At 42.3% G+C, this 12,882-nt stretch overlaps 1 long non-coding RNA gene across 1 annotated transcript; it reads left to right on the forward strand.

The window, feature by feature from the left end:
• The first annotated feature begins 243 nt into the window (after positions 1–243).
• LOC133382093 (uncharacterized) lies at positions 244–10,031 on the forward strand. The gene is made up of 3 exons (XR_009761789.1): positions 244–325; positions 1,445–1,484; positions 9,802–10,031. It is a non-coding gene; the product is annotated as an uncharacterized LOC133382093 (long non-coding RNA).
• Positions 10,032–12,882: the final 2,851 nt, after the last annotated feature.

The following is a 12,882-nucleotide window of genomic DNA, read 5'->3' on the forward strand; positions in this document are numbered from 1 at the left end:
ACTTTTTAAAAAGCAACAATGGAAGAAGACTGAAGAAGCAATAGCCTGGGAGACTGTAGTATATGATGATACTGTCCCTTTAAGACTAGTTATATGACTCCAACAGAGGGCCTACTTCTTGTAGCTGAGGAGGGAATGTTGGCACTCAGGGAGGATAGCTTGCAGGAGTAGCCATTTTGTGTGTATGCTGAACATAATAAAGTATATAGGCTTACAAATCAATGAGAGTTATCCTTTGAGAGCCACTCACACCACATGACAGAGGCTTAATTGGGATCCTAGAAATGGAGCAGAAGTGCACTGAAAGCAGAGCAGCAAATAAGAGGTAGCTCGCACTGGGTCCTTTTGATAAATGTTGTTGGGGGAAAGCCTGGGTATAGTAGGGCCTGTTACATTGCAATGTTGTGCAATCCTGCACAAACCATACAACTTGGTAACACTGCGAAGGTGCAGGGCTGCCCAAAGGGGGGGCAACTGGGGCAATTTGCTGTTGGCCTCCACAAAGCAAGGATCCCCTGCCTCACTTCCTGTGCATACCATTGGCCACTGCCCTGACCCAGCCACATTGCTCACTGGAATTCTTGGTATTTTGTTTAAAGTTTTCCTAAAAAGAGGAAACCATATTAGAATGTAAGATGACACTGAATCTCAAAATGTAATTGTGACATAATGGGACCTCTTCCTGGCTATGATGAAGTAAATAGTTTACATAGTTGTGTATGAAACAGAATAGATGCTAATTTGAGGCTTCTGCGGGCTGTAAAATGTATCCTTGGGAGGCTGGAAGGGAGGGGCCTGCTTACTAGATAGGCCTGTAAGGGAGTCTAAACCAATCATGGTAATGTAAAATCTTTATTTATGTCTGGGCAGCAATAGAGATGAGATTGATCAGGCAGGCTTATGACTGGCCCAGGCCAAAGTAACCCTGGTTACAGAGTTTGTTGTAAGGAAAAAAGGAACAGCGAAGACTGTAACGAGAGATTCCATGGCAGAGTAAGCAGCTTGTTCTTGTCATAGAAACAACTCCAGGCCCACTGGGGAAGGAGTTCAAGGAGTGAGTGAGTGTGAGTGAACTCAATGTAAGATTTCCAGGCAAGGTGCCACTGGAGAGTAATTTGCTGTGGCAATTACCACAGGGGAAGGTCTAGGTGTGAGTAATGAATGCTAGTAGCAGGCCACAATCAGAAGACTTGTGAGACTGAGCCCTAGGAAGCAGAAATAAGCTCTGCCAGAAGGGATTTGGAATTTGAAGGAGGTGCTTAGGAGAAGCACAACCTGATCCATATTCCTTTATCTCCATGAAAGAAAAAATGAAGCACATCTGTCATTCTGCTGTTTAGACTATGGCCAGCCCTTCCCACAATGTTATAATCTGGGCAAGCTTTGATAAATGGACGATATCAAAGACATTTCTTTGTTCTTTCCTTGTGTCCTAACAAAATAGGTGGAGGAGCTACAGACTGGCCTATTTGGTGCATCCATAGGTAAGGTTCACCTTGTTTGCTAGCTCGAGCTGGAAGAGAGGCAGAAAACTTGTACTTGTGACAGGAGAAGGAGCTGTTAACTCCAAGCATTTTTTTAATCAAGATTAACTCTTAAAATATTTCCAAATGGAAGTGATGGTTTCTGCGTAGCTTCTAGTTTTCCAACAAATGCTTGATACCTTTCTGAAATGTCTTTGTCAAAGCATAACTCTGTGAAGTTGATACAAAATTAACTAGCAAAAAAAAAATCCTCATTGGGTTCAGATTATACATTTTCTGTAGCCATGAGGGACCTTTGTCTTTGAATTTCAAAATTTCAGTTCACATTTATTGTTACCCCTCAATATTATTTTCCTTGGTTGAATTTGCAGAAATGTAGCAGCAGCATTGGTATATGAGATACAAACAGCATTAGCTCTGTGTCTAATAATCACACAAAGGCTAAATTGCCTTCTTTTTTAGTCATAGCAGCTCTATATCTCAGTGTGATAAAAACAAACTTTTTAAAGTTTCTGGGTTGGCTTATTGCTTCTGAATTTTAATTTTCAAAAAACGTTTTGTAAAATGTTGCAGGTATAATCACATACTAAATGTTGCTAGTAGGGCAGAGAACACCTTCACTGTAATGTTTCTTATTGAAACTACCTAAGCCCATCTTATTCCCAAGCCCTGCATTGGTGCCCTGCTGCAGTGAGGCACTGGCCTTACAATGGCAGGTGACTGCTGGAAATAGCAGGTAGCTAGACATTGTTTCCAAAATCATATTGTGGGTCACTCAGGGAATAGGATGTGCAATCTGCAGGACCAGGGACAGTTCTAAGACTACAGCCAAGTTGCCTCAACAAGGTTCACAACTAAATTAAATTTGATATGCTGGCACAGGCCTTGATAACTGCCCACGGTCCACCTGTCAACGGAGGACGTCATGCACACAAAGGCGGCATGCACAGTCCAGTTTAGAGCTGAAATCCTGTATACAGTTTACATGGAAGTAAGGCTCATTGAAATAAATACACATACTTTTGAGAATACATGTATAGGATTGTGCTGTACATCCCTTATGAATCTGCCATGCTGCCAAGCTCATCATCCGTGCCCCTGCTATGGATACTCTCACCCTCAGAAGTGGTGGCACTGTGTTGTGGCACCCTCTTCTCTTATGGAACTCCCTCTGTAGCCAAATTCGCCTGACACTGCTAGCGTTTAGGCACCAGTTTAAAACTGTTCTGATTTCCTGAGCCCCTGACAATAAACAATAATGTTGCTCTACTGTAATTCCCATAGTTGCTTATCTCTGCTGTCTTATGTGGTTTAGCTGCAAAGTGTCCTACTTTGTTTGCTATGACATTTTATATCAATTTTAAACTGACTTCTAGCTGCCTTCAAGGAGCTAATGGGATGGAAAAGGTGAGGCAAAAGTGTTTGAAAGAAATAAGTAAAATACAAAGATAAATAGATGTGCTTCTGTGTTAAAGTGGCTAGCAGAACTGAATCGGTCCCCATGCCAGCCTGCAGACTAAGGCTGCAATCCTATACACACACCTGGTAGTCTCATTGAGCTTGATCTCCTTTTGAATAGACAGGTATAGGATTTCATTAAATGCATCTGTGTGTGTGCACGCGTGCATGTGTGTGCATTATTTAGAGATGGGTGGGAAATTTTATTTAGTTTGTGTTAAAGTCAAACATATCACATGTACACTTTCTGAAACAATATGAGAACCAAAACACAGCTATCAGTTGAAATTTGCACTTATCTGCATGTTGCCATGCAGTTCTCCAACCAAGCAATGTTTACAAAAAAATGCATATATATTAGGGGGCAATGTGCACAAAATGAATATATTTGTGAAAATAACATACGAGAACACATTGCTTGCAAAAATGTGTACATTAGTTAAAACTGCATACAAAAATGTATTTATTAGGAGATACTCGCACAATAAGGCTGAAGAATTTTCATGAGGGTTTTGGTTTTTTTTAAAAAAAATCACAAATTGCTGCAGAAATGTGGAGAACTGAATAAGATTAGAAAAATGAGAAATTAAAACTGACAGATCATTCCATCCCCATCATGTGTATGTGTAGACTTAGCATACCTTCAAACAGTACAGGTAGCATCACAGAGCGTGAAGTCTTTAACACTCCATAGATTTCCCCCATACACCCACCCGCCTCATGTACTACAAGCATCATGAAATCTTAATGGTGTTAGAATTTAAATAATGTATGTAGCTTGGAAACAGGAAAAAAATGGCTCCAAATAACTATGTTGAATTGGGCTCAATTTTTGAGACATACCTTAAGTGACAAACTAAACTAAAAGCAGAAATCCATTGGGATAAAGGAAATGTGTGACTATTTACTGTTTGTTCCATGTAATGAAAAGAGACTTGATCCAGGAGAAAAAATAACTACAGAAATCAAAGGCATCAATTCCAAGAACAAACAGATATGGGAGCAGAAGTGCTTAGTTATTTTCTGAAGTGACATTGTTGTCTCAATGAGATTTCAGATTCATCAGTCATTAAGAATTATGCAAGTTGTGTATGCTCTTTCTTTAAACAGGGGGATTAAAAGCATTGTATGCCTAGTGAAATATAAGTGGGGAAGGTCTTTATGGCGCCTTCTGCCATTAGCTTGTTTGAACGATTTAGAAGTGTTCTCCGTTATTTAGGTAGAAATCTGATTTTGCTTCAAGGTTGCAGTCATCAACAAGGCAGACACGCAGACAGTGAGGAAAATGTAGTTTATAGATCTTCAGCTGCGCTAAGGAATTTAGAAAGTCATACAAAATTGCCCAAGATTAGCTGTCTAAGCGGATAGCTTAAATCCTGCAAATTGTGCAATAGAGGAACAAATGGAAAGTGGAGATAAGCCAGTGTTCAAAGAAACAAATCAGTGAGTAAAATATCATGCTCTGTTCTTCTCTTTTTGTTTTTCAAATACATTATTCCAGAATATCATTATCAACAGGAAGCAATAATTTAGAAACTTTCACACAGTGTTAGTGAATAAACCATTCACAGTGAATAAACCATTTCTGAAAATTAGAGGGTATTCTGATTTATATATTCTCCTTGGTCCGCTGTTTGAGTTATGGGGAAAACTTTAGGTAGGTAAAGAAACAGGGATAACAGGACACGAGAAGAGTAAAGAGAAGGGTGGATTTTGGCCCCTGCACATGTGATAAGATGCCAGTAATGGTACTGGCTTTTCATTTCAATGTAAGCATCTGAACTCATGGGGTGGTAGTCAATGCTAGTCCTAGAGTAATTCCATTGAAGTTAATAGATATTAGGAAGGGTTTAGATTTGTTAGGCACTGGGGAACATTTTGGGACAAGCCGGGCCTGTACAAAAGGGACGGGCTCCACTTGAACCAGAATGGAACCAGACTGCTGGCACTTAAAATTAAAAAGGTAGCAGAGCAGCTTTTAAACTGACTGAGGGGGGAAACCCGACAGGAGCTGAGAAAGGTCCGGTTTGGAATAAACCTCCCCCCTGGGATAAAAACCAAAGAAATGATGAAATTTTAAAGGGGGTAGGCCTAGAAGTAGGCATTGTGAGAGCAGGGGCACAGGATATAAATTCAGAAGAGCAAAATTACCACGGGCCAAACCACAAGTGCCAAAGACACTTGAAGAGAGACACTGCTTACAAGTGCCTGTATGCTAATGCTAGGAGCCTCCGAACCAAGATGGGAGAACTGGAGTGCTTGGTCTTAGAGGAGAGCATTGATATAGTGAGCATAACCGAGACCTGGTGCAATGGAGAAAACCAGTGGGATACGGTTATCCCTGGATATAAACTATATCGGAAGGACAGGGAAGGACGTATTGGTGGCGGAGTCGCTCTATACGTGAAAGAAGGCATTGAATCCAGCAAGCTCGAAACCCCAAAAGAGGCAGACTCCTCCACAGAATCGTTGTGGGTGGTGATACTATGCCCCAGGAGGGACTTAATACTGGGAACGATCTATCGTCCCCCTGATCAAAATGCTCAGGGAGACCTTGAGATGAGATATGAAATTGAGGAAGCATCCAAACTAGGAAATGTGGTAGTAATGGGTGACTTCAACTACCCGGACATAGACTGGCCGCATATGTGTTCCAGTCATGACAAAGAAGCAAAGTTTCTAGATATTCTAAATGACTATTCCCTAGATCAGTTGGTCATGGAACCGACCAGAGGGATGGCAACCCTGGACTTAATCCTCAGTGGGGACCGGGACCTGGTGCGAGATGTAAGTGTTGTTGAACCGATTGGGAGCAGTGACCACAGTGCTATTAAATTAAACATACATGTAACTGGCCAATTGCCAAGAAAATCCAACACGGTCACATTTGACTTCAAAAGAGGAAACTTCACAAAAATGAGGGGATTGGTAGAAAGAAAGCTGAAAAACCAAGTCCAGAGGGTCACATCACTCGAAAATGCTTGGAAGTTGTTTAAAAACACTATATTAGAAGCTCAACTGGAGTGCATACCGCAGATCAGAAAAGGTACCGCCAGGGCCAAGAAGATGCCAGCATGGTTAACGAGCAAAGTCAAGGAAGCTCTTAGAGGCAAAAAGTCTTCCTTCAGAAAATGGAAGTCTTGTCCGAATGAAGAAAATAAAAAAGAACACAAACTCTGGCAAAAGAAATGCAAGAAGACAATAAGGGATGCTAAAAAAGAATTTGAGGAGCACATTGCTAAGAACATAAAAACCAACAACAAAAAATTCTATAAATACATTCAAAGCAGAAGACCATCTAGGGAGGCGATTGGACCCTTGGATGATAAGGGAGTCAAAGGTGTACTAAAGAACGATAAGGAGATTGCAGAGAAGCTAAATGAATTCTTTGCATCTGTCTTCACAGTGGAAGATATAGGGCAGATCCCTGAACCTGAACTAACATTTGCAGGAAGGGATTCTGAGGAACTGAGACAAATAGTGGTAACGAGAGAGGAAGTTCTAACCCGGATGGCATCCACCCGAGAGTTCTCAAAGAACTCAAAGGTGAAATTGCTGATCTGCTAACTAAAATATGTAACTTGTCCCTCGGGTCCTCCTCCGTGCCTGAGGACTGGAAAGTGGCAAATGTAACGCCAATCTTCAAAAAGGGATCCAGAGGGGATCCTGGAAATTACAGGCCAGTTAGCTTAACTTCTGTCCCTGGAAAACTGGTAGAAAGTATTATTAAAGCTAGATTAACTAAGCACATAGAAGAACAAGCCTTGCTGAAGCAGAGCCAGCATGGCTTCTGCAAGGAAAATCCTGTCTCAGTAACCTATTAGAATTCTTTGAGAGTCTCAACAAGCATATAGATAGAGGTGATCCAGTGGACATAGTGTACTTAGACTTTCAAAAAGCGTTTGACAAGGTACCTCACCAAAGGCTTCTGAGGAAGCTTAGCAGTCATGGAATAAGAGGAGAGGTCCTCTTGTGGATAAGGAATTGGTTAAGAAGCAGAAAGCAGAGAGTAGGAATAAACGGACAGTTCTCCCAATGGAGGGCTGTAGAAAGTGGAGTCCCTCAGGGATCGGTATTGGGACCTGTACTTTTCAACTTGTTCATTAATGACCTAGAATTAGGAGTGAGCAGTGAAGTGGCCAAGTTTGCTGACGACACTAAATTGTTCAGGGTTGTTAAAACAAAAAGGGATTGCGAAGAGCTCCCAAAAGATCTCTCCAAACTGAGTGAATGGGCGGAAAAATGGCAAATGCAATTCAATATAAACAAGTGTAAAATTATGCATATTGGAGCAAAAAATCTTAATTTCACATATACGCTCATGGGGTCTGAACTGGCAGTGACCGACCAGGAGAGAGACCTCGGGGTTGTAGTGGACAGCACGATGAAAATGTCGACCCAGTGTGCGGCAGCTGTGAAAAAGGCAAATTCCATGCTAGCGATAATTAGGAAAGGTATTGAAAATAAAACAGCCGATATCATCATGCCGTTGTATAAATCTATGGTGCGGCCGCATTTGGAATACTGTGTGCAGTTCTGGTCGCCTCATCTCAAAAAGGATATTCTAGAGTTGGAAAAGGTTCAGAAGAGGGCAACCAGAATGATCAAGGGGATGGAGCGACTCCCTTACGAGGAAAGGTTGCAGCATTTGGGGCTTTTTAGTTTAGAGAAAAGGCGGGTCAGAGGAGACATGATAGAAGTGTATAAAATTATGCATGGCATTGAGAGGGTGGATAGAGAAAGGTTCTTCTCCCTCTCTCATAATACTAGAACTCGTGGACATTCAAAGAAGCTGAATGTTGGAAGATTCAGGACAGACAAAAGGAAGTACTTCTTTACTCAGCGCATAGTTAAACTATGGAATTTGCTCCCACAAGATGCAGTAATGGCCACCAGCTTGGATGGCTTTCTAAGAAGATTAGACCAATTCATGGAGGACAGGGCTATCAATGGCTACTAGCCATGATGGCTGTGCTCTGCCACCCTAGTCAGAGGCAGCATGCTTCTGAAAACCAGTTGCCGGAAGCCTCAGGAGGGGAGAGTGTTCTTGCACTCGGGTCCTGCTTGCGGGCTTCCCCCAGGCACCTGGTTGGCCACTGTGAGAACAGGATGCTGGACTAGATGGGCCACTGGCCTGATCCAGCAGGCTCTTCTTATGTTCTTATGTTCTTACAAGCTGAATATGAGCCAACAGTGTGATGTGGCTGCAAAAAAGGGAAATGCTATATTAGGCTGCATTAACAGAAGTATAGTTTCCAAATCGCGTGAAGTATTAGTTCCCCTCTATTCAGCACTGGTTAGGCCTCATCTTGAATACCGCATCCAGTTCTGGTCTCCACACTTCAAGAAGGATGCAGACAAACCGAAACAGGGTCAGAGGAGGGCAACAAGGATGATCAGGGGACTGGAAACAAAGCCCTATGAGGAGAGACTGGAAGAACTGGGCATGTTTAGCCTGGAGAAGAGAAGACTGAGGAGAGATATGATAGCACTCTTCCAGTATATGAAAGGTTGTCACATAGAGGAGGGCCGGGATCTCTTCTCGGTCATCCCAGAGTGCAGGACATGGAATAATGGGCTCAAGTTGCAGGAAGTAAGATTTTGACTGGACATCAGGAAAAACATCCTAACTGTTAGAGCCATACAACAATGGAACCAACTACCTAGAGAGATAGTGGGCTCTCCGACACTGGAGGCATTCAAGAGGCAGCTGGACAGCCATCTGTCGGGAATGCTTTGATTTGGATTCCTGCATTGAGCAGGGGGTTGGACTTGATGGCCTTATAGGCCCCTTCCAACTCTACTATTCTATGATTCTATGTAAACGTCATCTGTAGGTTCAAGCCCTCTCCGGTGAAAGCTGACCACAGTGGGGGCAACCATCCTCTCCACCCCCGAAAGCTTCTGTGTATGACGAAGCATCATTATATAGTATCACTCCCAGGGGCATTCAGTCCAAGGAACATGGCCAGGCTCCTTGAAGAAGTGTACTCAGGTCTTGATTGCCAGCTTCCCACAGGCATCTGGTTGGCCACCATGAGAAAAGGATGGTGGACTAGATGGCCTGATCCGGCATGGCTTTTATTTGGGTCTTATATTAGTGGCAAGACTTTTTTCCTTTGTTTTGGCCACCTCATATTTACAAGTCCACAACCCCTCAAATGCTTAAAATCCACCCATTACCAATGTTTGGATTACTCTTTGGGGGGAGGGGCAAACACTGTGGCAGGAACACAGCTTCCTCATCCATTCCACCTGTCACCTCATGTGGCAAGAGAAACGAAATGCCGATGGCAGAGCAGGAGTACAGTCATGGCCCTTTTAAGGGGCTGTGCATTCCTTCAGAGTCACACATGAGTGACAAGGTGAGCTGCAGGCTATTGCCATGCTGGCAGGGAGCACCTGTCTCTACCGGAAGTTCAGAAAGTTTTGTGAGAAGCCAAAGAACTCCTAGGAGTTTGTCCTGGTTACAGTACTACATAGTACAGATGCAGGTGGGAAGCTGAGGAGCAGATAGCTGAGGCCTTCGCAGGGCTGGGAGTAGAAAAAGGGGGAATCAGCTGCTTGTTAACCACTTCCCCATTCCTGAGGCTAAGGGAAGAATAATTCAGGAGGACCAAAGCAGGAGCCAGGACAGAGGTTGTGTTTAAGTCTCCCTGCTGTGGCTGGAGTAGGTCTAGAACTATCCAGGAAGAAAACCTGTCCGAATGGAAATTACTTCTGAGTAAATATGCTGTTAGAGTAGGGGTAGGAAACCTCCGGCCTGAGGGCCAAATGCGTCTGTCCAGCCCTCTCTGCATGACCCTTCAAAATGTCTCCAGTTCATGTTCCCTCCTCTGACTGCAGCTCTTCTTCCTAGGCCCCATCCTTGACTCTTCCTGCTCCATCCTCCTTGAATGCTTTTGACTGACTGGAAATGTCCGTGAACTATGATATTGCCTCTTGCTTGCCTGGAAGGAGGGGAATGTGCATAAGAATCTCTGACTTTTGCATGACTGGAATGTGGCCCACTGTACAACGGTAACAACTGCATCTTTCGCTCCATCCGCTTTTGCCACTGGTCCCGCTCACCAATGGCCTGTGGTCCCCAATAGGTTATCCAGGAGGCAATGAGGCCCTAGGGCTGAAAAAGATTGCCCACCCCTGCTGTTTGATCCTTTAAGATAAGGAACAAATCTTACTTATTCATTAAATACTTTCCCAGTTATCTTTTTACTATTCTTTTGGCAAGCTCCCCTCACTTTCTTAAAAATATAGCAGATAGACCTAAAAACATTCTAATGGACTTGTCAGTGATGCTAGGAGAGTTCTGTTGCTGGAAAATAGAGGAAAGAAGGTATATGGAGTGTCAGGGAAGCTTTTAAAAATGTCGTCTGATTTGTGATTCAAGTGTTGAAAATTGCACACACAAAAATTAAATCAGAAGTAAACAAAGAGCAGCTTGATTCATGCCTCTCAATAAATTGAAAAGCAAGGTCAATTAATCTTGCAAACAGCAAGACACATTTTATACATGTTAAAGCATTGTCTAAGAAGTCACCTAAACAGCAAAAAAAGAGGGGGAATCTGGATTCAATTTGCAATTCATTTTTTAAATTAAAGTTAAGGTCACATAGAAGTATCTGGGCCTTTGGTTCTGAGTCAAGTTTCTATAGAAAATTGGGTCTAGTGGAAAATGCAAAGGAAGAAAAGTCAAGGGAAGCTCAAGGGGCTGAAATAAGGTAGAAAAAATCTTGGAGGGGAGGAGGGAGTTTTGCACATCATGACTTCTGACATTTCAGCTGAAGTGAAAACTGATGCAAGACTGGGAGATGCTCTTGAGCTGAAATATTTGAGGAATATCAAGGGACACCCAAATAGTTTTGATACATCTAGTGGCTATATTACCAAGGAGGCTCAGAATACATTGTGGTTGTCAGTGGACTCCATTTAAATTGAAATTCAAAGGGAATCTGCAGGTTCCTTCTTGGGAACAACACCTGGTGAATTCTGAGAGAAGCCAAAAGAGTTTCAAAGGGCCAAGTTTCATCATTACCAACGGCATACTAGGTGAGGTGTTGGCTCTTGTTGGGCCAGAACCAGATGCTTCAGATCCATGGGATGATCGAAGCCTGGACTAGATGACCTGGTGAAGATTGACCTTGACCCTAATACATGCATTTTTTTCACACATTATTTGGGTGGAGAATTTCTCACACAATTCAGAGAAGTGGGCATTTTGAAGGAAAGCTGTGCTTAGGTCACATCCGTTTCAGGAAGTGTGAATTAGATTGGTTTGCATGAAGATGAGACTCAAATAAGATTTCTTCTCTATTCCTCGTTACTTGCCCCTTTGGAGGAACCATTGCAAACACTTATCCATGTCTGTGTTTCCCTCTGTGGATTGTCTCTATCTCCATGAATTAAACCCAAACCTGTGCAGCATCTCCACGTTAGTGAGAAAGCCTGGAACTGGCAGAGAACTGCTGCATGCATTTAAGAGTTCTTAAAATGAGCCTATGTATAAATGTGGAGATGGAACAATTACAGATATATGCCTCCAGGCATGTATAAAACTGAAACACCCAAGCAACCAGCAAAGAGCAGCCTTTTTGAAACAAACAAACAAACAAACACGTTTTCCCCAGAACAGAAAAGAGGACTCACATCCTCATTCAAAAGGCATAAAATGTCAGGCCGTAAGCTCAGTTTAGGAGCAACTGGAAGAAGGAGCATACTTGCTTCCTGTGCAGTTGAGAGCCATAATGTGAAATAAGCGAACACAACCCTACTGAGACAAGTTTAATCCATAGTCAAAATGCCAGAACAAGGATTATCTCCCTTATACAAAGAAAATCCCTTCAACTCTTATGAACTGTGGGTGGGGTTTTTTTATGTGACATTTCAGATCTCAGTGATAGCAAAAAGAAAAGAAGTAAAGTGCTTGGATTATTTTATTTGGTGCTGCAAATGTTTAGTAATGATAATGTCACGTCGTCTATCAATATATGTACGCCCCCTTCTATGGTGCAGCAATTCTCTTATAGTACCTTGTGTTCTGTAACGGAGAGAGATCTGTGTTGGAGGTGTTTAGTGACTGGTCCAGCTTTTGAGCCAGGCCTGTAGCCAGAGGGGGGGGCAAATGGGAGCTGCCCCCCTAGAGTTATGCTTTCCCACCACCCCAGGATTTTTGAGGGAAATTGTCTTCTATTAATTTGTGACATGACAGACAATAATAATCTCCATTTAAAGAATGATAGCTTGTTTTAAGAACAGGAGCAATTTAAGAATAAGACCCTCTGAAAAATTGAGTGGATAAGGCAATGCACAACAAAAGCCTCATCTGGAAGAATCCCCAAAAGTCTGCTCACTTAGGACTTTTCCTGACTGAGGGTGGATTCTTCACGATCACAATCACCCAATAATTACTTAACTGAGCCTGAAAAAAAACCAGTCTGTATAGTAGCATGATCCTTGAAGAGTTATATATTAGAACTTTGTATTATGGGCTAGAGTTAGCCTTCAGCCTTTGGACTTTCCTTTCTCTGCTTTTCAGTTTCATTTTCGGTTGTACTGTCTACCCAGACAGCAATAAAGAAGCATGTTTGTTTGCCTGCAGTAAGAAGTAAGAATTTGTTTATTCTGCAGCTATTATAATGAGTAACGCAGGATTGGGTGCTTAATGCTAAAGGATGCTATAAAGAGATAACTTAAAGTGATCTGAAAAAAATAGCTACCCTTTATTCTTTTAAAGCACTCACTATACTCACAATAATAGTGGCCAATTTTTCTTCTTTTTCTTAATTACTTGATGGCAAAGGATGAAAATAGCCTAGAGGAATAGAAATACTGCTGTGCACACTAGAGGTAGCTAGCTAACTGGCTGGACACCTAAACTGTAACTAAGCTGTAAATCAGGAATTTTTGATTTTCCCAATATGTGCAACTCAGCATGAGGCCT

This window comes from Rhineura floridana, chromosome 3 (genome assembly GCF_030035675.1).
Source record: "Rhineura floridana isolate rRhiFlo1 chromosome 3, rRhiFlo1.hap2, whole genome shotgun sequence".
In the NCBI taxonomy this organism is placed as follows: domain Eukaryota; kingdom Metazoa; phylum Chordata; class Lepidosauria; order Squamata; family Rhineuridae; genus Rhineura; species Rhineura floridana.